This window comes from Zalophus californianus, chromosome 9 (genome assembly GCF_009762305.2).
Source record: "Zalophus californianus isolate mZalCal1 chromosome 9, mZalCal1.pri.v2, whole genome shotgun sequence".
Lineage (NCBI taxonomy): Eukaryota > Metazoa > Chordata > Mammalia > Carnivora > Otariidae > Zalophus > Zalophus californianus.
In genome coordinates this window covers 72399753-72426821 of record NC_045603.1, presented here as the reverse complement: position 1 = coordinate 72426821, position 27069 = coordinate 72399753, and the positions used below count along the sequence as shown (strand labels likewise).

The following is a 27069-nucleotide window of genomic DNA, read 5'->3' as shown; positions in this document are numbered from 1 at the left end:
CATATTATTATTGTTAATATTAATACTACCTAATATTAATACAGGAGCTAAGATCTCAGGGAACAAAGTAGAATGACTTCTCTGAAGGAACCTACCCAGATCCAAAACCTATTGAGAGTTGTCCTCTCACCATGGGACACATGAAAGATTTACAGCTGGATTAAATCAGCTCTTGAGAATTGAAGGAGCTAAATATTGCAAAGAAAGGTCACGTAGGCCAAGGGCACCAGAGAGACCGCATGTTGAGACTGAGGAGAAAATGGAATTAGAAAGGAAAGAATATTGACCTTTCATGTTTTTTAACTTAAATTTGCAAAATGAAGGACTTTAATTTCTTTCTGGGAACTTAATAATGGGAGCAGGAGGTTCATTTTCAAAATTGGAGCTCTGGCAAGTATGTTAAGAGTAGTGGTTGAGCATGTTTTGAAATTGGAAATAGAAAAGAAAATACATTTTTGGCTTAGGGCATACCATATCTGCAGAGTTAAATAATTAATATCTCATTCTGACCAATTTCAGGAATCACTGGCTCTATTTGCTGAATCTCCAGTTCATTGGTCGAGGGAAACATAGCACAAAGGCTTTTGTAGATTTTTATCAAATGGTAGAAGCAAAAACACAGGAGAGAAACAGAAAAGTTCTCACTTTCCAATATTTTGTCCTCTTATTCCAATGGGAAAAAGCCTCTTTCTTGCATTTGAGGGAGAGTCGGAAGGGAAGAAACACTTCCAGACCTTCTCTCCAATTTATTCCGTATTCCTTCCTGTATCCGATTTTTAGGGCTGCTGTAACAAAGTATCTACACCGAGTGGCCTAAAACAACAAAGTTATTCCCTCACAGTTCTGGAGGCTAGAATTCTGAATCAAGGAGGTGGAAGGACCATGCTCCCCTCTGAAGGCTCCAGGGAAGAATCTTCCCTTGCCTCCTTAGCTTCTGGTGGCCACCCACACACCTTGGCATTCTTGGCTTATAGCTTGCACACCTCCCGTCTCTGCCTCCATCTTTACACAGCGTTCTGCCCTCCGGTGTTCATCTCTGCGACCAATTTCCCTCTTCTTATAAGAATACTAGTCATTGCGTTAGGGCCCACCCTAATCGAACACGACTTCATCTTAAATAGATTACATCTGCAAGGACCCTTTTGCTAAATAAGATCACATTCAAGGGAACTGGGGCGCTAGAACTTGAAGGTATCTCTTTGAGGAGACACAGTTCAACCACAACACTGCCTAAATGAGGAGATGGTAATTCTGATTACTTAGAACTTGACATTCACTGGTGCACATTTAATATCGGGCAGGTTCTTTTTGCCCTAAGGCTAGGGGTTGAAGATATACCATGCTCATCTATCTTCTGCATCCAGGCACAAGGGGCTCTACTGTGCTTCTTTTGGCTGAGTAGTATTTATACCTGGTGGACCACCCTACCGCAGTCAAAGAGGATTACTATGCTCTGACTCAGTTACGACTTTTCCTGCAACTGGGTGAACAATTCAGGCTGGGCATACACCGTAGAATCAGCTGCCTTCAACACAGAGGGAAAAGACTAGGAAATTTTACCTTACCTTCAAATCTGAACGACATTCTCTAATACAGTTTACCTGAAGTGCCAAATTTAGAGAGATGAAAGCAGGCTTGCCTAGTTTAATCATGTTGTACTTCATTCCCCATTTAGGTTGTGATCCTGTGTATGTTCCAGTACTCAGTATGTGTAATTCACTGAAGCTGGTTTCTATCTTATTTCTGTAGCATCTCTTCTCTCAAAACTCTAATATAACAGGATGGCCACCGAAAGTCTTTTTCATGATATATTTGCTCAGCCCTACCTACATGGATTTAAACTTCTAAAGAGGAAGGAAAAAAGTTAGGCTTGTATCCCAGGTGAGCAGAGAGCTTACTCGAGTAAGGAGAACAACATCAAATGCACACACATATACAATTAATTGGATGTAATGTATATTATGTAGGTCTAATGTATATAATATACATATTACATATATTTTACATGTACATTTTTATGTATATGTATATAACTAGGTAATATCAAGTAGTGATGAATGTTATGAAGAACAATAAAGCAGAGAAAGGTTAAGCTTAAAAAGTATTATTTAGGAAAAGTGATCAAGGAAGGACTTGTGGAGAAAATGACATTTGAACAGAGATCCAAATATAGTGAATTAGCCAGCCATGGTAAGATCTTGAGGAAGACCATAGCAAACAGAGAGAATAACAAGTGCAAATGGCTGCAAGTGGGAACATAGATGCCCTGTAGGAAGGTCTGAGTGACCTGAGGGCATGAACAAGAAGAGGGTTAAAAATGAGACCAGAGAGGGACCCAGGGTCTGGAGCACATAAGGCCTCTTACAACCTGACAGGGACTTTGTGTTCCATTCTAAGTGTGGTGGGAAGTTCCTGGCAGATTTTGAATGAAGAGGTGAAATTCTGTGATTGGGGTTTTGAAGGCTCACCCTGGCACAGTATGGAGAACAGAGTGTGGGGGGTAGGTAAGGGCAGAGGCAGGAAACCAAGTAGGTGGTGCTGCACTAGTCCACATGGAGAGAGATGATGGTGAGAAGTCAAATTCAAAAGATATTTTTTAAAATTTATTTTATTTATCTGTTAGAGAGAGAGAGCACAAACACAGGGAGCAGCAGGCAGAGGGAGAGGGAGAAGCAGGCTCCCTGCTCCGCGGGGAGCCTGACGCGGGGCTCGATCCCAAGACCCTGGGATCATGATCTGAGTGGAAGGCAGATGCTTAACTGACTGAGCCACCCAGGTGCCTGTCAGAGGATGTTTTAAACAGAGTAAAAACAGGCTTGCTGATGATCAGATGCTACATGACAGACAGAGATAAGTCTTGGTTGACTCCAAGTACTGGAGGTATCATTAAGTAAAAATCTTAGCTCATTATACTGGACTGAATAGTGTTCCCCCTCCATCCCCTGCCCCTTCGCCTTCATGTCTACCAGGAGCATCAGAATGTGACCTTCTTCGGAAATAGGGTCTTTGTAGATGCAATTGAATTACAATGAGGTCATGCTGGATTAGGATGAGCCCTAATCCAGTGATTGGTGTCCTTACAGGAGAGGGAATGTGTACACAGAGATGCACATGCAGGGGCAAGAATGCCATATGAAGATGGAGGCAGAGGTTGGAGAGAGCCAACTGTAAGTAAAGAAACAGCAAGGATTGCTGGCTACCACCGGAAGTTAAGAAGAGGCAAGGAAAGATTCTTCCCTAGAGCCATCAGAGAACACATGGCCCTGACAACATCTTCATTTTATATTTCTAGCCTCCAGAACTGAGAGAGAATAAATTTCTGTCATTTTAAGCCATTCAGTTTGTGGTAATTTGTGAGGGCAGCGCTAGGAAACTAATATACTAGTTAAGGTGAGTATTGGAATTTTGTTTTAATTTGCTTTCTTAGAGTGCTTAGAACACATTCCCATAAGTCTGTGGAGCAGCAGTTCCTCCTTTTAGTTTTCTTTTCATACTTTTAGCTTCTTATCAATTGGTGTCTTTGCGTTTTCTTATCGATTTGTATGAGTTTTTTTTTTTATAAGAACTATGTTAACTCAAGTTTACATTTCCTACAAGGTAGTAAGGTACAAGAAGTATAGTAGTCTCTTGCAAACTTTCAGACATTCTGTTCTTTATTTAAGCATGGATTTTTCAAAAGAAAAGACATGGATATTTTGAAAAAGAATTTTAAAGAAAATTTCTCCAAAACCAGAATGACTTATTTTACCTGCATATTATAATATTGAATATGTGATTGCAAAAGCATTGCTTTCAGTAAAACAAACAAAAACAAACAAAAAATATTACTGTGGAATATGTATTCTTTCACACAGTGTTTTTGCCTATGAACCTGACTTTTTCATAGAAAAAGCCAGGCTTTTCTGGTGTTTCCATTCTGTATATACAGAGGAGTCAGAGAAGAAGAGGGGCTTCAAAATTATCGGCTTAGCATAAGAACTGAATTTAAACTGATAGAATTTTTAGAATTCTGGAATTATAAAGTTAATAAACTACACATTTTTAAATGTATAGTACATTGTATGGATGTTGAAGCTATGTAATTTCTTTGAAAAGTTGATATACATTTAAGTGTGCAGATTATGTTTATAGCTTTCTGACTACCTGCATTAAGCTACAACTGATTCCAAGTATTTATTCATTCATTGAGTTGAAGTTTTTTTAAGATTTTATTTAATTATTTGAGAGAGAGAGTGAGAGAGTGCATGCACAAGTTGGGGGGGAGGGGCAGAGGCAGAGGCAGAAGCCGACTCCCTGCTGAGCAGGGAGCCCAACACAGGGCTTGATCCCAGGACCCCGAGATCATGACTTGAGCTGAAGGCGACACTTACAGACTGAGCCACCCAGGTGCCCCAAGTTAAACTTTTAAAAACATCTTTGTGAATATCTTTGAGTCATTTCTGCATGTATATACTGTCTTCCCAAATTAAGTAAAAGTTTCCCCATCAAATATGAAACCCAAAGTCATGGGCCACACTTGCCTACTTCTTTTGTATAGGAAATATTCAATTTATAGATGGCTTACAACTGGATTACAATTTATAGTGTTGGAACTGTTTCCTTGTAAAATGAAACCATTGAAAAACTATCCAAAACATAAAGATAATGCAAAAATGTCACTGAGGGTGGTTTCAATGTCATATGCATTGTCTAATCAATCAGCCTGCTTAAAGGCATTTAGAGATTGCAGCTTTTGTTTAACTTAGTCAATAACTTAGTGTTAATTGGGCACAGGCTATGCAAAGGTAGATGCTACTTTGACAAAGATTGTTAAATTGCAAATTATTTTTCTCTGGTAGAGAAGCAAACAATGTTTTTCTAGTAAGAAAGATAACCCCAAATGTTATGGTTTATTGCCCTGAAGGAAATTAATTAGTGTCTTAGTCTGTTTGGGCTGCTATAACAAAATATCACAGACTTGGTAGTTAATAAATGACAGAATTTATTTCTCACAGTTTAGAAGCTGAAAGTCTGAGATCAGGGTGCCAGCATAGGTGGGTGAGGGCTCCCCTCCAGGTCACATGGCAGAAGAGACTAAGGCTTTCTTTTGGAGTCTCTTTTATAAAACACTAATCCCAGGGGCACCTGAGTGGTTCAGTAGGTTAAGCATCTGCCTTCGACTCAGGTCATGATCCCATGGTCCACGGATGGAGCCCCATATCAGGCTCCCTGCTCAGTGGGGTGTCTGCTTCTCTCTCTGTCCCTCTGGCCTCCCCCGCTGCTTGTGTTCTTTCTCTCTCTCTCTCAAATGAATAATAATAAAAAAAACCCCCAATACACTAATGCTATACATGCGGGATCCACCTCATGGACTTAAGGACCTCTAAGGATTTCAATATATGAATTTTGGAGGAATTTTGGAATGCTACGAACATTCAGATCAAAGCAATCAGTATTATAAAATATAACTTAGCAAACTTTTCTTCGGTGTTCTTTTTTCCATTTACTGTATATACTGGTCTCTCCTTTTCTTTTTGCAACAAGGTTCATCATTCTGCTTGTTCCCTGATTAAGCAGTTAAATGTCCTTGAATATGCTTATTTTATGAGTCTTGTTTTTAACTCTTTAAATACTTTGACCTAACGAGAACCTAGAAATAATATACATGTGGTTAAGCCCTAATGACACCCCACATAAATTCAGCCCATAAGGTACCTAGTATAATATACAATTAACTTTTAGAAAATTAGAGTGTTATAATGAGAGCAATTTTAAAATAACATTAAGAAATTTTATCTTATTTGACTTTTTTTTTTAATTTTATTTATTTTTTTAATGATTTTATTTATTTGAGAGAGAGAATGAGATAGAGAGAGAGCATGAGAGGGGGGAGGGTCAGAGGGAGAAGCAGACTCCCTGCTGAGCAGGGAGCCCGATGTGGGACTCGATCCCAGGACTCCAGGATCATGGCCTGAGCCGAAGGCAGTCGCTTAACCAACTGAGCCACCCAGGCGCCCTCTTATTTGACTTTTTGATGACAAGTAGGTTTGATTAGAGGATGAGAAGAAAGCAGGTAGTAAAGGAGAGGCATTTATAGTTCTTTATTCTGATAGGATGTTTGACATGTACTCAATACTTTTAGACATTTCATCCTATTGGCTATTATCCATACAAATCTCAGAGCTACTGGTGTTTGTTTCCTTGATGTGAGTGTATTCCAAGCATGACTCTTAACATTTTTCAGTCATGATGTCCTTGCATACAAATATTAACTCCATAGTAAGAGGCAGCTACTCTTATTAACATGCCTGCCTCACAAATAGGAAACCAAGGTATGAAAAGTTAAGTAATACTCACAGCTGTCAAACTAGTAGTGGGAGAGGCAGACATTTGAACTCAGGCAGGTTCAAGTCAGAAGATGAACCATGAGAGACTATGGACTCTGAAAAACAAACTGAGGGTTCTAGAGGGGAGGGGGGTGGGGGGATGGGTTAGCCTGGTGATGGGTATTAAAGAGGGCACATTCTGCATGGAGCACTGGGTGTTATACGCAAACAGTGAATCATGGAACACTATATCAAAAACTAATGATGTAATGTATGGTGATTAACATAACATAAAAAAAAAAAAAGAATTCATCTGCTTAATCTCACTCAAGCAATTTGCCTTTGCAAATACGGCTCACTCAACCTTGGCTGCCAGGAGGGAAAACTGAGGTCCAGGAATGCTCAAGCAATTTGCCCAAAGTTAACTACCTAATTGATAGTGATTGGATTATTTTGCTAGTCCATAATAAAAAAGACAAGGAAAAGAGAAAGGCTAAGATCTAGAGAGGGAATGAGATGTGATAATTGAGCAAAACCTCTACAAGAGGAAATACAAGAGAGAGGAATTTGTTAACCAAGGTGAGTTTGCTTATTGAAAAGTTGCCTCAGGTAGAATTGTCTAAATCGTGCATAAAGGGAGAGGAAACGATTGAATAGAGCTGAAGGGAAAAGCTGAGGGGAAAGAATAATATTGTGAAAGTCCCTTTCTGTAAGAGTTCTCTGGGGTGGATGGATATTGTGTGAAAATCTTAACCCAGCACGAGTTATTGTCCAGAGAAGTTGTAGAGCAAAGACTAGAGAAAACTCAGCAGTGCGTAGTAAAATTTGGAAAACTGGTCTTCAGATCTTTGGATGTGTCTACACAGTCATTTAGATGTTTCCACAGCTATATTGCTATATAAAAACACATGTTCTACCAGGCTTTTGTGTGTCCCATATTTGCACCCCAGTGACTTGAAGGTTTTATGTAACAATTTTATGTCTACATGCAAATACGTAAATGCCAACATTTTAAATAATTCGATAAAGTTTTTGTAGCCACTCAGAAAAAAAAGCACATTTTCATGAATACCGTTACTCGTGATAAAACCCTAAGTTCATAATAAAATAGCTACCAATGCAAATTGGTAGCTAAAAAAGTAGAGAGATTTCCGACTCAAGAAGAAGACTCTGGTCTTAACAATTACAGTTTGTTTACATCTACTTTTCCTGATGGATGCATTAAAAGAAATTAGCTTGTTGAATATCCTTATTCTCAGGAAAAGCATGCTGAAGTATCTAGGAATGAATTGTCATGATATTTTCCATTTATTCTCAAAAGAGGAAACGACTGAGGGTAAAAGCTGAGGGGAAAGAATAAAATTGTGAAAGTCCCTTTCTGAAAGAGTTCTCTGGGGTGGATGGATATTGTGTGACAATCTTAACCCAGCACAAGTGAGTGTCTGCATGTGTGTGAATAGACTGAGAGAAAATGTGGCAAAATGTTGGATGTCCAATTAGTGGCTCTAGGTGAAGGGCATATAGGCACTTATTGTACTATTCTTCAACTTTAATGTAAGCTTCAGTGTTTTTATACAAGTAGAAAAATAAAAAAACAGCATATTGAGTAGAAAATACTTTAGGTTCAGTTGAATTACTATGCTGTACCCTGAAACTAATGGAACATTGTGTGTCAACAATATTCAAATAAAAACTTTTTTAAAAAAGAAAATACTTAAGATTCTGGCTTATGCTGTCTATCCAGAATTGTAGTATCAAATGTTACTATTTATGTCAATTATTATTCCAAATTTGTCTTATTTTTAAACATTTTCTCATTTTGGAATATTCTTTATAATTCTGAGAATAGTAATTTTAAAGTTAACATTTATATGTTAGGAATTTTTCATTTATTATCATTAATCCTCACAACAATCTCGGGAGGTAAATGCTATTGTCTCCATTTTTCAGATAAGAGAAGAGAGGATCAGACACATTAAGTTTTTTGCCCTTGGTCACATGCAACTATAAATGTTGGAGCTTTGATTTGTGCTAGTGTGTCAGAATCCAAACTCTGTGCTTTTTTTTTCCTCTTTTTTTCTTTTTCTTTTTTTTTTTTAATATCACTTGCTTCTCATGCAAAGAGATTCAGTTTAGATGGGTGAGCCATTTTCCTTTGGAGGAGAGCCCTTTCCACTATGGGAATGATACAAAATTTCTGGACAAGAGAGACTCCACTTTAAAGTTTCATTTTCCTAATGAATTCTTGAACTGGGTGCAAAAACCTTTTGAACTGGGTCAGAGATGCTAATTGTTTTATAAACACTTGCTTGTAAAATCAATAGGACCACTGGCGTCCAGACCATAAAACTGTCAGTGGGGTTTTTCTGAAGACAGAGTGGTTAACTAATGCACAACAGGAATAGTTTTGTTTCATAACACCAATAAATTCATCGATCAAAGTGTAGAAAACAAAAGTGGCTCATCATGTTAGTACCAGTTGACAATTTTTTATTTCCTTTTCCTCCTTTTTTAAGTCAAGCGTTTGCTCTCTTCCTTCCTCTCTCTCTTATAAAAACCGCTTGCTTTCCCCTCGCGGGCAGGAAACTTTTTCTGATTGTTGCCAGAATCTGTGCTCCCCAAATTGCAGTTCTGAGAACCCCGCAGTGAAGGCCTTTGTTTCTATTTCAGTTTCACTTCCTCTTCTCAGTTGACAATGTCAATTAAAACCTATCACAATTGATACTCCTGCAAAATAAGTAGAATAAACTAGTTCTGCTGCTTTTATCTGTATCTCAAAGTTATAAAAACAAAGCTATCAAAATCTGAATGCCTCTCTAAAAACTTAAGGCAGGTTCATTGCTTTATTTGATTGGCTTATCCATAAGCAAGAGATAATCTATCAGTTGCACATTGGATAGTACTATTTCAAAACTTATTGGCATTTGTTCCTTCAAGTTCCTGAAATTTTTCTATTTTGAAACATTGTATTCTTATGATTAAGTGGCACTTCTTCCCATAAGGCCAAACATCAGTCATTCACTCAACAAATATTTTTTAAGCACTTCATAAGTTCTTAGCATAGCAGGTATGCATTTTACTGACAATCCTATTGCAATCTTAACTACATTTGCTTCCGTTAAAAATAGTAACATTTCACATTTTTTTCCCTCATTATTTTAAATTTTTCTGGCATTAGCAAAACTCTTAAAGGACACTTATTTGGTGGACTACTTTTAATATAACCATCTAATTATAAACTATAAACTAAACAAGTAGGAATATTTATGTGTACAATTCAAAAAAATTTACACTAAAAGTTCTTGATAAAGTCACCAGGATATTTTAAAAGAAGGGATCTTCTTGACTTTGGGAAGATTTCAGTGTGAGAGGACAAATGAGATGAGTCCTTGAAATCACCTCCAACATGTATGCTTAGGTGACTAATGGTGAATATAGAGATCATTGCTTACTTTTTAGGTTCTTAGAGTAAAAGGGTATTTGCTTGAAATCTTATAATAAAGCCTGGGTTTTTAAAAGTAAAATTTTAAAGTAAAGAAACTTGTCTATAATGGATAATTTCCCCAAGTTCTACTTAATGAAATGAAATGCTGCCAAGATTCTCTTTAACAATAGCCCCAGGGATTGGTGAGCTCATTTCCCTGTAGATTTTTATCTCTTTAAACACACAGGCTCAATGACTGAGTATACTTCAACTTATGTTTGCATATCCTTATGTATTTTTCCCTTTTAAGGCTTGAATTGTAAACTCTGCTTTAGAAGTAATGAGAGTCATCCTCCCTTCTTCCCTCTGTAGGGGTGGAAAAGTTTTCCCTTCTTCCATTTTAGGTTCTTCTAAATAGTCTATAATTAAGTTGATTTAAGGCAGATTAATAGGAGAAAAAGAAATAGAATTTTAATAACATGTATACATTCTGTATACAGGGAGATACTCAGGAAAACTGAATAATTCCTTAGAATGGCCAAAGGCACCACCTTAAATACCATCTTCAGCTAAAGACAAAGAAGATGTAGGGGTTGGGAAGCCAGTATTGGGAGGTTTTCAGGAAACCACAGTAAACAAGAGTAAGATTGTTATACAGATTTAAGTTGTTCCTTCTCCATTGACAAATTTGAGATTGTGTCATTCCCCTCTTTCTGGTCCAACCCTTACAAATGGAGATTTCCTTTATAAATATAAGTGTCTCTGACAAGAAAGTAACTTCTACTCAGATTTCAGGCTTTAGTGTCTGCAGTTTCTTAAAATGAATTGGCTCACACCCAACTACAAACCCAAGGCACCTGCAGACTGGCCAAGTAGCAGCATAGGGACCAAACCCTGCCCAGGGCACTAAGAAAAGGACAAAATGGGCAATTGCAGCTGACTAGACTGAAGGCATAAACAGCTCATTCACAAACTCATTCAGTATATACAGCACACATAACAGATACCCCTGAAGTGTCTAGTGAACAAAAGACTCGTTCAGTATATACAATGCACATAACAGACACCCCTGAAGTGCCTACTACAGGGCACCACAGGACCTCTTCCTCATAAGGCCACTACTTTCAAAATCAAGAGAGATAGATGACTTTCTTAATACATAGAAACAAACACAGAGTGCTAGATAAAATGAGGAGACAGAGGAATATGTCCTAAATGAAAGAACAGGACAAAAACCACAGCAAAAGAGCTAAATGAAATGGAAATAAGCAATATGCCTAATAAATAATTCAAAGTAATGATCATAAAGATACTTACTGGACTTGAGAAAAGAGTGGAAGATCTCAGTGACATCTTTAACAAAGATATGGAAAACATAAAAAAAAAAAGAACCAATCAGAGATGAAGAACTCAATAACTGAAAGTAAAAATACACTAGAAGGAATCAATAGCAGATCAGAGGAAGCAGAAGAATGGATCAGTGACCAAGACAGAATTTAGGGAAAGCAACCAAGCTTAACAGCAAAAAGAAAAAAAAAATAATAAAAAAGGAAATTAAGTTAAGGGAACTCAGTAACATCATGAAGCATAATAACATTTGTGTTATAAGAATCTCAGAAGAAGGTGTGCCTGGGTGGCTCAGTCAATGAAGTGTCTGCCTTCGGCTCAAGTCATGATCCCAGGGTCCTTGTATCCAGGCCCACAACAGGCTCCCTGCTCAGCAGAGATCCTGCTTCTCTCTCTGCCCCTCTTTGTGTTTTCTCTGTCTCTCTCTCAAATAAATAAATAAATAAAGTCTTTAAAAAAAGAATCTCAGAAGAAGAGAGAGAAAAAGGGGCAGAAAACTTATTTGAATAAATAATAGCTGACAACTTCCAAAATCTGGGGAAGGAAACAGAAATCCAGATGCAGGATACACAGAGCACCCCCAACAAAATCAACCCAAGGAGGTCCACACCAAGACACATAATCATTAAAATGGCAAAAAGTAGTAATAAAGACAGAATTTTTAAAGCAGCAAGAGAAAAACAAAAACAAAAAGCAGTTGCATACCAGGGAAACCCCAGAAGGGTATCAACTGATTTTTAAGCAGAAACTTTACAGGCCAGAAGAGAGTGGCATGATATATTCAAAGTGCTGAAGGAAAAAAGCCTGCAACCAAGAATATTTTATCCAGCAAGGCTATCATTCAGAATAGAAGGAGATAAAGAGTTTCCCAGACAAACAAAAGTTAAGGAAGTTCATCACCACTAAACCATACATACAAGAAACATTAAAGGGAATTCTTAAGTGGAAATGAAAGGCCATAAACAGGAGTAAGAACATTAGGAAAGGACAAAATTTTACAGGTAAATGGAAATGTATTGAAAGTAGGTTAATCACTGATAAAACCAGTATGGAGGTTAAAGCACAAAAGCAGTCAAAATCAATTATATGTATAAAAAGCAGTCAAGGGATTCACAAAATAAAAGGATGTAAAATATGACATCATTTACATAAAATGTGAGGTGGGAATATAAAAATCGTGTCCTTTTAGAATGGGTGCAAACTTAAGCAACCATCAACTTAATATAGACTGCTATGTGCATAAGATGTTACATATAAACCTAATGGTAACCACAGATCGAAAACCTGTAACAGACAAAAAAATAAAGAGAAAGGAATCCAAGCATACCACTAAAGAAAACCAGCAAATTGTCAGAGACAAGAGCAAGAGAAGAAAGGAACAGAGAACTACAAAAACAACCATAAAACAAGTAACAAAATGGCAATAAGTACATACCTATCAATAATTACTTTAAACATAAATGGAATAAATACTCCAAACAAAAGGCATAGAATAACTGAATGGATTAAAAAAAAGCAAGACCCATCTATATGCTGCCTACCAGAGACTCATTTCAGACCTAAACACACGGGCAGATTGAAAGTAAAAAGATAGAAAAACATTTACCATGCAAATGGAAACATAAAGAAAGCTCAGGTAGTAATATTATATCAGATAAATAGACTTTAAAACAAGGAGTGTAACAAAAGACAAAGAAAGACACTACATCATGATAAAGAGAACAATCCAACAAAAGGTTATAAGAATTATAAATATTTATGCACCCAACATGTGAGCACCTAACTACATAAAATAACTAATAACAGACATAAAGGAAGAAATTGACATTAATATGATAATAATAATAAGGGACTTTAACATCCCACTTACATCAATGGGTAGATTACCCAGACAGAAAATCAACAAGGAAGCAGTGGCTTTGAATAACACATTGGACCAGATAGACTTAACAGATATGTTCAGAACATTCCATCTAAGAACAGCAGAATACACATTCTTTTAAAGTGCACATGGAAAATTCTCCAGAATAGATCACATTAGACCAAAAACAAGTCTCAATAAGTTCAAAAAAGACTGAAATCACATCTTGCATGTTCTCTGACTACAACAGTATGACCCCAAATATCAATCAATCACAAGAAAAAACCTGGAAAGAACACAAATACATGGAGGTTAAATACCATGCTACCAATGAATGAATAGGTACAAAAAAATCCAAGAGGAAATAAAAAATACATGAAATGTCTTTCCATTTGTTTGTGTCATCTTCAATTTCTTTCATCAGTATTTTATAGCTTTCAGAGTATAGGTTTACATCTTCCTTGGTTAAATTTATTCTAAGATACTTTATTATTTTTCGTGCAATTATAAATAGGACTGTTTTCTTAATTTCCATTTCTGCTAATTTCTTATTAGTGTATAGTAATGCAACAGATTTCTATATATTAATTTTGTATTCCATAACTATACTGAATTCATTTATCAGTTCTAGTAGTTTTTTGGTGAAGTCTTTAGGGTTTTCTATATATAGTATCATTTTATCTGCAAACAGTGACAGTGTTACTGCTTTCTTTTTAATTTGGATGACTTTTATTTCTTTTCTTGTCCGATTGCTGTGGCTAGGACTTCCATTACTATGTTGAATAAAAATGTTGGAAGTGGAATTCTTTGTCTTGTTCTTGATATTAGAACAAAAGCTATCAGTTTTTAACCATTGATTATGATGTTACCTGTGGGTTTTTCTTATATGACCTTTATTATATTGACATATAAGATTACTAAGAGAGTAACAGGATCTCTGAGTTTATAACTGCAATGGAGGCAATATATAACTGATAGACTGATAATTTATTTTTATTTTTTTATTTTTAAAAAATATTTATTTATTTGGGGGAGAGAGAGAGAGAGAGAGCACAAGTGCAAGTGGAAGAATAGGCAGAGGGGGAGAATCTCAAGCAGACTCCCTGCTGAGCATGGAGCCTGACACAGGGCTCAATCTCACGATCCATGAGATCATGACCTGAGCCAAAATTACGAGTTGGATGCTTAACCAAATGAGCCATCCAGGCAACCCGATAGACTGATAATTTAAATATAATCTATAGATATCTTCTCAGAATTTAATGGAAAGTCCTAATGACATCAAAATGATGACTGAAAGGATAAAAGATTAGAGGATAGATTGAGAACATTATGTACACACTCACGCATGGAGACAAATAAAAATGAAAAACAATCCAAAATCTTTGGGCTGAGGCAAAACTGTTATGAGAGGGGTGATTATAGCAATACAGGTCTACCTCAAGAAGTAAGAAAAACTCAAACATCCTAACCTTACATGAAAAAGAAATATTATTTCTGACTGGGTGGAGTGCTCTCAAATCTGAGAGAGAGCCTGTGGGCCACAGAATACTCTTTAATAAATCCTGTTTCTGCTTAAACTGGCAAAGCAATCTTGAAAAAGAAGAACAAAGCTTGAGATGTCATTGGCAGTTCAGATAAGAATAGCAAATCAGTTGTGTCCAAGTAAAGAGCCCTCACTGATGCAGTGAGATTTACATTAAAACCTAGAAGCCACTTAGAACATCTATAATTCCTGTTACTAAGGTGATTCATAAGAATTCTGTGCTGTGTGGTTAATGCTATTCACCAAAATGTAGAACTTCCATCTTCAATAAACATAACAGGATTGTACTTTTCTTGCCAGGAGTTTTTGACTGGAAAACAGTATGGAGGTTTGTCAAAGAATGAAAAGTGGAATTACCATATGATCCAGGAATCCCACTACTAGGTATTCAACCAAAGGAAAAAACCCCACTAATTTAAAAAGGCACATGCACCCCTACATTTATTGCAACGTTATTTATGATAGTCAAGATGTGGATGCAACCTGTGTCCATTGATAGATGAATGGGTAAAGAAGATGTTTTATATATACAGACAGATGTTTTATACACACACCACATACACAATGGAATGTCATTCAGCCATAAAAAGAATGAAGTCTTGCTATTTGCAATAACATGGATGGAGCTAGAGCGTATAATTCTAAGTGAAATAAGTCAATCAGAGAAAGACAAATAGCATATAATTTCAGTCATATGTGGAATTTAAGAAACAAAACAAATGAATAAGCAAAAGAGACAAAAAAAAAAAACCCACTCTTAAGTACAGAGAACAAACTGGTCAGTGCCATAGCGGAGGTTGGTGAAGAGTTGGGTGAAAAGATAAAAGGGGATTAAGAGTATATTTATCTTGATGAGCACTGAGAAATGTATCAGATTGTTGAGTCATTACACTGTATACCTGAAACTAATATAAAACTGTAGGTTATTTATACTTTAAAACATTTTTAAATAGGGGCACCTGACTAGCTCAGTTGGAAGAGCAGTCAACTCTTGATCTTGGGGTCGTGGGTTCTAGCCCCATGTGGAGTGTAGAGATTACTTAAATAAATAAACTTTAAAAAAATTTAAATGTTAAAAAAAAAGTCAGCCTAAAATAATCCTTATACCAAAGAGACATATTTTGGGATGGAAAATTCTCCTCACCTATATTATCATTCCATACAACCCAGGAGCATCTCAGAGAGTGACATTCTTAGAGGATGAACCTATGAAGGGAAATTTGAAGGCATATATTCACTATAGGAAAAGGCAGCATGATGACAGATTTTGCTTCCAAGGCTACATTGGCTTTGTTAACAATAAGAAGAGCCTCATAAACCCAGCTATAACTGAGAAATAGGATATTCTCTTGAGGTGTGTCCTTGCCTACCTTTCCATGCCCTTTCTTCATACTGTAGGAAGATAACCTCCAGATGGGACTGAAAATCTGCCACAGATTCATCTTTATTCTGCTTGAAGATTTGGATAACAGACCAATCAGTGTGGTTCAGAAAGATTCTGGGAATAGCTTTAAAGATCAGTTGTTTTTTTGTGACCTTTTTCTGTTTCATAAGGGGACCATGTTGGAGATTGAGGATCTCAAATATTACTCTTAGACTTATGCCATTCTGCTTCCCACATCTGTTTTTGGGCTTCAAGATCTGCCAGCTCAGGGTCATAGGCCACAGTGAAGACTCTAAGTTGTTCAGATAACTTTTAGGAATCTTCCCTGGGTTGAGGTAACTATGGCCCTTAGTTTAGTTTTTGACCAAGAAGTGAAAGATACCTGAAGGGCATCACCTGCAGCCTTGGGTGATCTTATTTTAAAAAGCAACTATTTGATAGTCCCTTCAGAGTGGAAAGGTAATTAAGACAGAGTAGTAGTACTCAGATAAAGAAGGTAGTACTCAGATAAAGAAGGATAAAGGGAAACAGTAGGAGTCACCACAGACTTAGAGTCTTTTGTTTAGGGTACCTCTTGTATCTTTATTTTTTCATTAGCCTTTTACAATGAATCTTTCAATAAGCTATTTTAGAATCTTGAAGAGTTTTGGATGCTTCTGTATGCCAATTAAAATAGGCATCTTGTTCTCTTTGTTTAAGAGCCCTTGCTTTCAAGTGCACTTCTTTAGTGCATTGACTAAATCCTTTGGAACTTGAGGATCCTATTTCTTTAGTTAAATCTTGTGTGTCATAATCAAATTAATATCTAGGAGGGCTCTGGGTTGGTGGTGTTTTATAGTGTACCTTATTGCATGGAAATTTTCTCGAGGTTTGCCTGTGATTTAGTGTCAATCTAACCTGTTGTGTGACCAACTTATCCTATGATGGGAATCTTAGATTTATGTGATGAGTGCCTTAACAGGTTCCAAGATCTTGACCCATGCCCACTAATTTTGCAGTCTGGTTACCAGGATTCTCATTAATGATAAATCTATTATTCCTTTACCTAATGTGCACATAGCAGAATGCAACAGTAACCAAGGAAATGGTACTGTGGACACCAGCAGTAACCAAAGAAATGATACTGTGGATTTGCCAAGGGCTAGGGACTGGATTTGCAAGTGGAACCATCTGCCAGCTCAAGCTGACCTGCTAAGCCCTGGACGGCTAAGGACTGGTGCTCTATTATCCTCTCAGTGGTGTAGATTGACCTGTTAACCTTGGACTGAAAATCCGATAAAAGCAACAAGTTCAGATGCAAAAAAAAAAAAAAAAAAAAAAAATAAGGAGTTCAGATCCAAGAGGAATTTACCTATGGCTCTCTGATATGGTGAGAAAGAGAGAATGCAAAGGGTTCAGTGGGTATTAATGCCTATGTTCCTTATTATCTCTGAAACTTTGAATCCCACTGCTACCATCAAAACAATTAAGAAAATAAAATTCAAGTGTAAGTTTCAAAGACCTTATTGGCTTTATTAAGTGATTCCTGAATCAGGCAGCATCCAGCCTAACAGATAGAAAGGAGCTCTGAAGAGCTATACAAGGTAAGAGATTTTATAGGCAGAAGGAAGGAGGAACAAGGAAGTAGTACTAAAGGCAAAAAAAGCAAATTATTTAAAGGTTATTTTCCTGATAGAAGAATAGGCCTCAAAGAGACTCTACGGTAAAGTATCATTTAGCGGCCAGAGTGCTCTATGAGGCCTTTGAATGGAGTCAGGAGAGGTAGTTGAATACAGAAATAAGGCCTAGTCTCAGCTCAGCTATTATCAGCAAGGTGTTCTTGGGAAAGTCACCTTACTTCTCTGGATATCAATTCCCTGTTTTAAGATTTTACTTATTTATTTTATTTTAGAGAGAGAGAGAGAGGAAGGGCAAGCAGGGGGAGGGGCAGAGGGTGAGGGAATCTCAAGCCGACACCATGCTAAACATGGAGCCTAACACATGGCTTGATCTCATGTCCCTGAGATCATGACCAGAGCCGAAACTAAGAGTCAGACACTTAACTGACTGAGCCACCCAGGCGCCCCGTAAGTTCTCTGATTTTTAATACGGAGATTGGATTAGAATGACTTCTAAGTCCTGTATAGTCCTGATGTTCCATCAAGTTTGTCTTCTCCCTTTCTAACATTTAGTGATCTGGTAAAGAAGTCTACATCTGTCCTGTATATAATCTGTTGTTATATTATGAACTTTGATTTTGTCTTCTTTCATTTTTTCAGACTAACAAATCATAGGTATTTTCACATATAGAAGCTATTTTACCTCTTATAGTATGCTAGTTACGTTATTCTCTCACCTTCTCCAAATTTGTTAAGTCATCTTTAAAATTTCTTGACCCAAAACTTCTTTTCACTGCCTTAGAGATAAGATGCATAGTGAAGAAACTAAAGGCAAACTTCCTGTTTCACAATTTGCTTCCTTTCTAAAAATGACTGGCATTATGTTGATTCTTTTAACCAAATAGCACCTTAGACTGATATTTTCAAGGCCTAATGATGTTCCTGTCTTTACTAAGAGATGAGTCATAGTCATTGTCCTATTAATAGAATATGGTTTATTTTTACCTCAGTAGGTTATGTTGCTTTTGTCCCTACTGAATCTTATCTGATTCTTTAATGCCTGACTGTAATGCACCATCCATAGATACTGTCCTTACTACCTCTTAGGTACTGCCATACTCTCAAGTAGAAAACAGAAGGAACAGAACTCCTTCCTCAAACTAAATGGTGCTTTTTCATTTTTCTTCCTACTTCATGCTTAGGAACATAAATTTCAGCAGCGTCTCTAGAGAGCCTCAGCCATTAACAAGATTATATCCCCCAGTGTAAGCTCTAGGGCTTAAACAGTGATGTATGCAAGATTAGTAAATGGTGCCTGCATTTCTGGAACTAGACTGGGGATTTTATATTGTTGGCTTTGACACTGCAATGCAAAACTCATGAATCATAGATGATCCCTGTCCCTGTCCTGAATGCTCTCCTGCCACAGAGGTAAAACATATCTACACTAGAGAGTGGGAGGGATATCTGTAGCCAATGTGATTTCCCCTCTATGAGGTCAGTCTTAATATTCCCCTGATGGGTTTTCTACGGTTACTGAAGCATTGTCATCATACCCTTTGTCACTGTTTCCTCTATTCCTCTTTCAACATCCTTTTGTAATGTCAGTAGAAAAATAAGATTTAAATCTGTAATCTGCATTATATCCTTAAGTATGTTTTTAAAAAAGTACGGGGACAAGAATCCAGAGATGGGTGTGAAAGAAGAAATTCTCAAATCAATTGGCCCATTTTTAGCAAAAATAATTCGGCAGAGCACCTACATTGATCATGAGGCTTTCACCAATTTAGTAAATATTTAATGAGTCCTTAATAGGTTCTAAACAAGTTTCTATTTGAGCAGGCCAAAATAGTAACTCTTCTTTTTGGGGCTTACAAATTAGCCAAAAGGACAAATGTTAAATAAATAAATATAATTATATATAAAAAGAAAGTCAATTTTAAGAATTGAAGATATAGAGAAATTGAGGCAAGCAATAACAATAGAAAACTCATATTACCAATCATTTTGTATATATTAACTTTTTTTTTCTTAGAGAGGGAGAGAGAAGGAGAGAGAAAGAGATCGAGAGTAGAAGGAGAGGGAGAGAGAGAATCTTAAGCAGGCTCCACACTCAGGGTGAAGCCCATCATGGGGCTCGATCTCACAACCCTGAGATCATGACCTGAGCCAAAATCAAGAGTCAGTTGCTTAGCTGACAGAACCACCCAGGCACCTATATATATATATATATATATATATATATATATATATATATATTAAATTTTAATCTTCATAACAACCCCATATGATTTGGCTAGGATTGTCATAGCAAAATACCATAGCCTGCATGGTTTAAACCACAGATATTTATTTTCTCATTTTAATTTAATTACCTCTTTAAAGATCCTATCTCTGAATGCAGTTACATTCTGTGGTACTGATGGTTAGGGCTCTAACATATGAATTTGGCAGCAGAAAACAATTCAGCCTATAATAAGTCCTGTGAGGTAGGTCCAGTACAGATGAGACTCCAAAAGGGAAAGTAACTTGCCTAGGATTTGAGCTCTAAGATCTATGCATTTAATCACCATGGTCATTTTTAAGAAAACAATTAGCTGAGGAATTTGGGAGATAAGTTATTAGAAATCAGCAAAACTGAGATATATCATACAGCCAAAAGCATGTATGGTATGGATTCAGATGGTCTGAACTGAAGTCCCTACTTTCCTACTGGTAAATTGTATAAGGTTAAGACCACACTGAGAATTTTTTAGCTCTTTCCCTCTCCCAAACCCCAATGCACTCTGCAATTTTCTATTCTATTTTGCTTCTTAAAACTCCTGGTGATAATCTGTTAAATTGATTTCTTGACACACTAATGCGTTGTGGGCCGCATTTGAAAAACACTGCATTATGTAGCTTTTGTGGCCAAATGTGAATTCTGCTCAATAGTGATGTGAAGCTCAGAGTTTTGGTGTTCTACAGTCTTCAATTACCTAAAGAACTCCTACGAAGGAAGTTTCATTCTCTTAATGAAAATAACACACACAATATAACATTTTATTTTTCCTCTGCTGAGTGCTGCTCACCTGTCCTGTCCTCCAGTGTCTTGACTGATAAAGTGGACACACAGGAATTAAGAGCAAAGTGATTGGATGTCAGCTTTTTCATGACAGTCTCCTGAACATGGGTGAATGCTGCTGGGTTCTTACCTCCCATCATGGTTTGACCTTAACTTTCTTGGCAGAGGATGAAAACTGGAAGAATTGCAGACTTCTCAGATATCCACTGGTCCAAGTTTCTTTACTGGCCAAGTTAATGTATTAAAGGTCATTGCTCATAAGTTATCTTATTCCTTGGAGCTAATTCTTTCTTTTACTCTCTGCTCTTGGTTTTTGTGCCATGTATGTGCATATGCAGATGCAGACACACACACACACACACACACATACACACACACACACACACACACACCCTTGCAAGGCTACAAGTGTTTATCCATTTGCTGTTATGAAGTATAAGTGCCCCTTGCCATACCCTACATGAGAAGCTTATAATTGTCCCAGTTTTTGTCGGTAAGAAGCTGGTAGAAAATACTTACAGAATTTTTGCTTGAGTTAGGTAATTTGGGGAGGGTCTAAGGATACCATTAGCAAGTGAGGGTAATTCTATGATTAGATATCTCAATAGATGTTATCTAGAAGAAAAGGCTAAATCTAGGCTAAAGATGTAATTTGTAGGGGCGCCTGGGTGGCTCAGTCGGTTGAGTGGCTGCCTTCGGCTCAGGTCATGATCCCAGGACCCTGGGATTGAGTCCTGCATGGGGCTGCCTGCTCCGCGGGGAGCCTGCTTCTTCCCTGCCTGCCTCCTGCTTGTGCTCTCTGTCTCTGTCTCTCTCTTTCTCTCTTTGTCAAATAAATAAAATCTTAAAAAAAAGATATAATTTGTAAAGAAGCAGGAATCACTATAAGCCAGTGTCTTCCTCCGTTCAGGCTGCTGCAACAGAATACCATAACTTGGGTGGCTTAAACAATAGAAACTTACTTCTCACAGTTCTGGTGAATGGGAAGGCCAAGATTCAGTGTCTGGTGAAAGCCTGCTTCCTGGTTCTTAAGACAGCTGGGTCTCCTTACATGATGGAAGGGGCAAAGGAGCTCTCTAGGGTTGCTTTTATAAGAGCACTAATCTCATTCATGAGGGCTCCATCCTCATGATCTAATCACCTCCCAATTGCCCCCTCACTCCTAATACAATCACATTTGGGATTGGTTTTCAACGTTTGAATTGAAATAGACTACAGCAGAGGAGGGAATGTTTGGTCATTTTCGTGAGTTGGACAAATTTCATGTTTTTGTATATGTTCACGCATGATTGCAGAGTGCTCTAGTTTTTGCCTTTACCTATCACACAGAGTGGCCTTGTCTGATGTTAATGTTCTATGACATTCTAGGCTCAATAGAACAGCAAATCCTAGCTGTGAGAGCCAGGTCAACTTTAAACAACTTTAAGACATAGTTGATAGTTTATGATTAAAAATGTTATAGGGGCACGTGGGGGGCACTGTGGTTAAGCATCTGACTCTTGGTTTTGGCTCAGGTCCTGATCACAGTGTGGTGAGATGGAGCCCCGCATCAGGCTCTGTGCTCAGTGCAGAGTCTACTTAAGTTTCTCTCCCCTTCTCCATCTGCCCCCTCCCCCCACCTCACGCTCATGCACATATGCGCTCTCTCTCCCTAAAATAGATAAATAAAATAAAACAATATAAATATTATAAAATTGGGGTGCCTGGGTGGTTCAGTCGGTTGAGTGTTGGACTCTTGATTTCAGCTCAGGTCACGACCTCAGGGCTCTGAGACAGAGCCCTGCCTAGGGCTCTATGCTCAGTGGGGAGCCTACTTCAGATGCTCTCTCTCCCTTTGCCCTTCCCACACCCCCCCTGCACTTTCTCTCTCTCTAAAATGAGCAAATAAATCTTTAAAAAATATTGTAAAATTATAATGTACTAGTTGAGTTGTGCCCACCAAAAAACTAATTTTAATCTCTCAACATAGGTTTTCTATTTTAAGAAAATTTCCCAGAAATTTTCATCTCTAAGTTTATGCAGAATATTTATATTCAGAAAACCTGTTAGAGAAAACACTCTTTAAAAATTAAAATGGTTTGCCTTAAGAATAAAACAGGCCATGATGACTATTATAGTTTAACTACTGACATCATATTTTAATACTGAGTTAATATGCACAGACATAATGGTAAGATGTTCAAGATCTATATATATTATAATGTTTTTTGCCATACTTAGAAATAACTACTTGATACAGTGGCTTCAGCCTTCTTATATCTTCCATAATACATCTTTCACACTGCTGAATTGTAAAGACCATTTATTTTGGATAATCTTTTTCAGTTACAGCCTACATATGTTTTTTTGAGCACTTACTATAGGAAGAACATCATGCTAAACACTGATGCCAAATTTCATGTTTCATATTTAAAACTGATTCAAAGTGCCTTCAGTTTTGGATTCCTTGCTTTAGTTACAGAGATATAGAGAGAAATACACAGACATCTGAAAATATTTCTCTGACAACAAAGCAGTGAATCTTAAACTGTTGGTGAACAGCAATCAGGAATCAGAATGATAAATACAGTTTTTTTCCCTTAGATGCTGATGAGTTTATAACAGCCTATTAAAAATGCTGCAATATGGCACCGCGACCCCCGCCCGTCTGTCAACATGGCACTACGAGCGGTGCGGAGTGTGCGGGCTGTGGCCTGCAGTCTGCGCGTCGCCTCTGCGCCCGCCGCACCCTGCCTGACTCGGCCCTGGGGGCTGAGGGCGGGCGCCGTCCGGACACTGCGCACCGGCTCCGCTCTGCTCTCCGTGCGTAAATTCACAAACATGAATGGATCACAACAGAAAATGGTATTGGAACAGTGGGAATCAGCAATTTTGCACAGGAAGCTCTGGGAGATGTTGTTTACTGTAGTCTGCCCGAAGTTGGGACAAAACTGAACAAACAAGATGAGTTTGGTGCTTTGGAAAGGGTGAAAGCTGCTAGTGAACTCTATTCTCCTCTATCAGGAGAAGTAACTGAAATTAATGAAGCTCTTGCAGAAAATCCAGGACTTGTCAACAAATCTTGTTATGAAGATGGTTGGCTGATCAAGATAGCACTCAAGTAATCCTTCAGAACTGGATGAATTAATGAGTGAAGAAGCATATGAGAAAGAGTAAAATCTATTGAGGAGTGAAAATGGAACCCCTAAATAGTGTGAAACAACTTAATCTAGCATAGTTGTCTTAAATTAGTGGTACACAGAAGATTTAAAATAGCAACTATTAGCAATACCAGTGGAGAAACTACTTGCAACAATGCTAATGGAAGAAAATACCCCTTAACTTTATGATTGCAGAAAAACACAATATGCATCTGTTTTGCAACACCCTCTGATTTTTATGCTCCAGTTATAATATTCAGAATCCTGAAATTATCTTTGGTTAAAAACTAGTTATAAAAATTATGTAATTCGAGGATGACATTGTTACCTTAAACCTTAAGCTTACATCTATCCCTGGATGGGGGTCAAAATGCTTAAATAATCTTTCCATTGGAAATAACTGGCAGTAGAGAAAGGTTTGTTAGTTGTATGTGTCAGATAAAGAACAATACTACCTTAATTTTGCAATATACTGCACTTGCTGGTGCTATTTTTATACAATGAACCAACAGCCTTGCAGGAAGATAGTTTAAAAATAAAACATTCAACTTCTTTGTTAAAAAAATGCTGCAATACTCATATTTTATCTTCTTTTCTTCCAAAAATCTTAAAAAAGTCATAAATGCCACAAAAATTTTACTTCTGGAAGAGCCTCCTGGTGACGAGATGTGGATGTTCTGGAAAGAATAAATCACCTGTTGTGACCTTGGTGGCCAGTCAGTGGACAGGTTCTGGTGGAGGTTCCAGCCAGCAAAAATCAAAGAGTTCCTCAGCTCTGCTAATGGCCAATGTGACTCTCAGCAAATGCTATCCACAGTAAGTTTTATATCCTCAAAGTAAATTCCAAGCACAATATATAGTAAGTTCAAAAGAAACATTGTTGGAAATGAAATTTAAAATAATATCATTCAGTAACTTTTTCTTGGAATCATAGAAATTTTGATATGGAGGAAACAATGTCATTACTACTGTAATAAGATAAATGTCATTTATTAAATCAATCTTGTATCATGTGCACATTACTTAGTGAATTTTAGCACTTGCTACTCAGTGTTTAGTGTAAAAGGATTTAAGGAAACTGAAATCATCAGATATTAAAAAAAAAGTATAGTAAATGGTAGAGCTGGGGCTACAAAGCAATGTTTGACTCCAAAGCTTACGAGGTTAATCATAGCAATAAAGTTTAATATTGATGAGTGCCTACTATAAGCCAGGCACTGTTCTAATGCTTTATGTATATTTTATCATTGAATCCTCACAACAACCCTGAGAGATAGATACAATTTCACAGGCACCTAGAGGTTGAGCATGACTGGCCCCAGAACCATGGAATTAGCAACCAGCTTGTTATCATGCCTCACTCTTTGGTTGAATAATAAAGTTAGCTTTAAGGAGTTTTATTTAGTCTAGCCCCACAACTGATGCCTGAAATCTTCCTCTAACTGCCTTTCTGAGAGAATGTCTAGCAGGTGAGTAAATTACAACTTCCCAAAGGAACCTATTCATACATCGCTGGAATATTTGTCTTCCTTGAGTTTATACCCATTGGTCAGAGTTTTACCTCTCAGGACAATATAAAGTCTCCTGCTCCGATTTTACAACTGAATATGGAGTTGAGCTTTTTTTTTTTCCCAGATGGCTTCCTGATGTTTGGAGCCAAAGGTGAATTTAAGTGTCTTTAGCACATTTATATTAACTTAAGATTTGTAAGCTTCCTCTTTGCTTTGTGTAATCTATTGATCTTTTACTTTAGGTTATATTTATATTTTTTAAGAAATTTAAAATGTTCCACTCAAAAAATATTTCATTATAAAGACCTTCAAAATGTACAGTAAGCCTAAATATATCAATAACTTAAAGTTAATAATTATCAAAGTTTTGCCACATCTGCTTTATCCAACCATTTTTCCTTTTCTTTCCTATTGCTTAAGTATTTCAAAGCAAATAATAGACATTTTGTTATTTTAGTCCTACATATTAAATTATAGATATTTCTGTCATAACCACAATGTGTTCTTTCCATTTTGAAAAGGTGAAGCTGATTTTAGAAAAGATTGCTTCTAAGTTGCTTAAACTCCAGACTTCGGGAGGAAGGTCAGCTTAAATACTTCTAAAAGTTGTATCCTGGTTTTAAGAATTTTTTAGTAGTTTTTTTACATTTCTTTTTCATTTCTAAGTGAATCAACGGCTTAGAAATCTTATTATTGAGTACTGATTGAATCACCCCCTATTTTTTTACATTGAAATTGCAAGAAGAACATAGGATTTTTAGAGCTGTATATCATTTGTGAACAGCTTCCTTTTCTTCTGAATGACTAATATGAAAGAAAGTTTTAAATAGCTCGTGGTTCACCACAGGAAGTGTAGGGCACAAAGTTAATTGTGTAAAATATTACACACATTTTCACCAAAAAAAGGGAACAAACAGAAAAGAAACACAATGAGCTTCTAACTTATACTATTCTAACTTCTAGGTCCGATAGTTTTCTTCCAGAAGTTCAGTTTGGGGCATTTTCTTAAATTTTACAAATTTGTTTTAGTCTTTCCTAATGTGTCATTTCCTTTCGTTGTTAAAATAATGAGAAGTCTACGCTACAGAAGAGTTTTAATGAATAACAACAACAAACAGAAGAGATAATATCACCCACAAATGCCAATATCCCAAAATAACTAGATGTCAATGCTATATAATAGATATAAGTAGATATTTTTTAAAGATTTATTTATTTAATTTAGAAAGTGAGAGAGCGAGAGTGTGTGCACACATGAGCAGGAGGAAGGGCAGGGGGAGAGGGAGAGAGAATCTCAAGCAGACTTTGTGCTGAGTGAGGAACCTGATACGGGGCTCAGTGCCATGACCCTGAGAGATCATGACCTGAGATGAAGCCAAGAGTCTGATGCTTAACTGACTGAGCCAACAAGGTGCCCCAGATATAAGTGGATTTTAATAATATCTTTTTTACACCTTAACATCATATTATGCGGTGTTTTACATATACTATTCCAACTTATACTTCTACCATGATATTGTCTAATCATTTAAAAACTTCTTGGATATTAGTTTTTTTTCTTTTATTTGCTATCAGACATACTATAATGTTTTAAAAATCTTTATTGAGATGTAAGTCACATACTGTACAATTCATCCATTTAAAATGTGTAATACAGTGGTTTTTAGAATATTTATGAGTATGTGCAACCATTACCACAGTCAATTTTAGAACATTTTCATCATAAGAGAAACTTCACCCATCTCATTCCCTCCCTGCCCCCCAACCCTAAGCAACCACCACTACTCTACCTGATCTTTGAGACTGGCTTCTTTCAATTAGTATGTTTTCAAGGATCATCCTTGGTGTAGCATGTCTTAGAACTTTATTCCATTGGATATACCCCTTTT

The 27069-nt window shown here is 37.0% G+C and overlaps 1 long non-coding RNA gene and 1 pseudogene across 1 annotated transcript in view; one reads left to right on the top strand and one right to left on the bottom strand.

Annotated features, from left to right (window-relative positions):
• The window catches only part of LOC113921479, a 94393-nt gene that overhangs the window by 47596 nt on the left and 19728 nt on the right, over positions 1-27069 (bottom strand). The window lies entirely within an intron of this gene.
• On the top strand, positions 23185-23702 carry LOC113921478 (annotated as a pseudogene).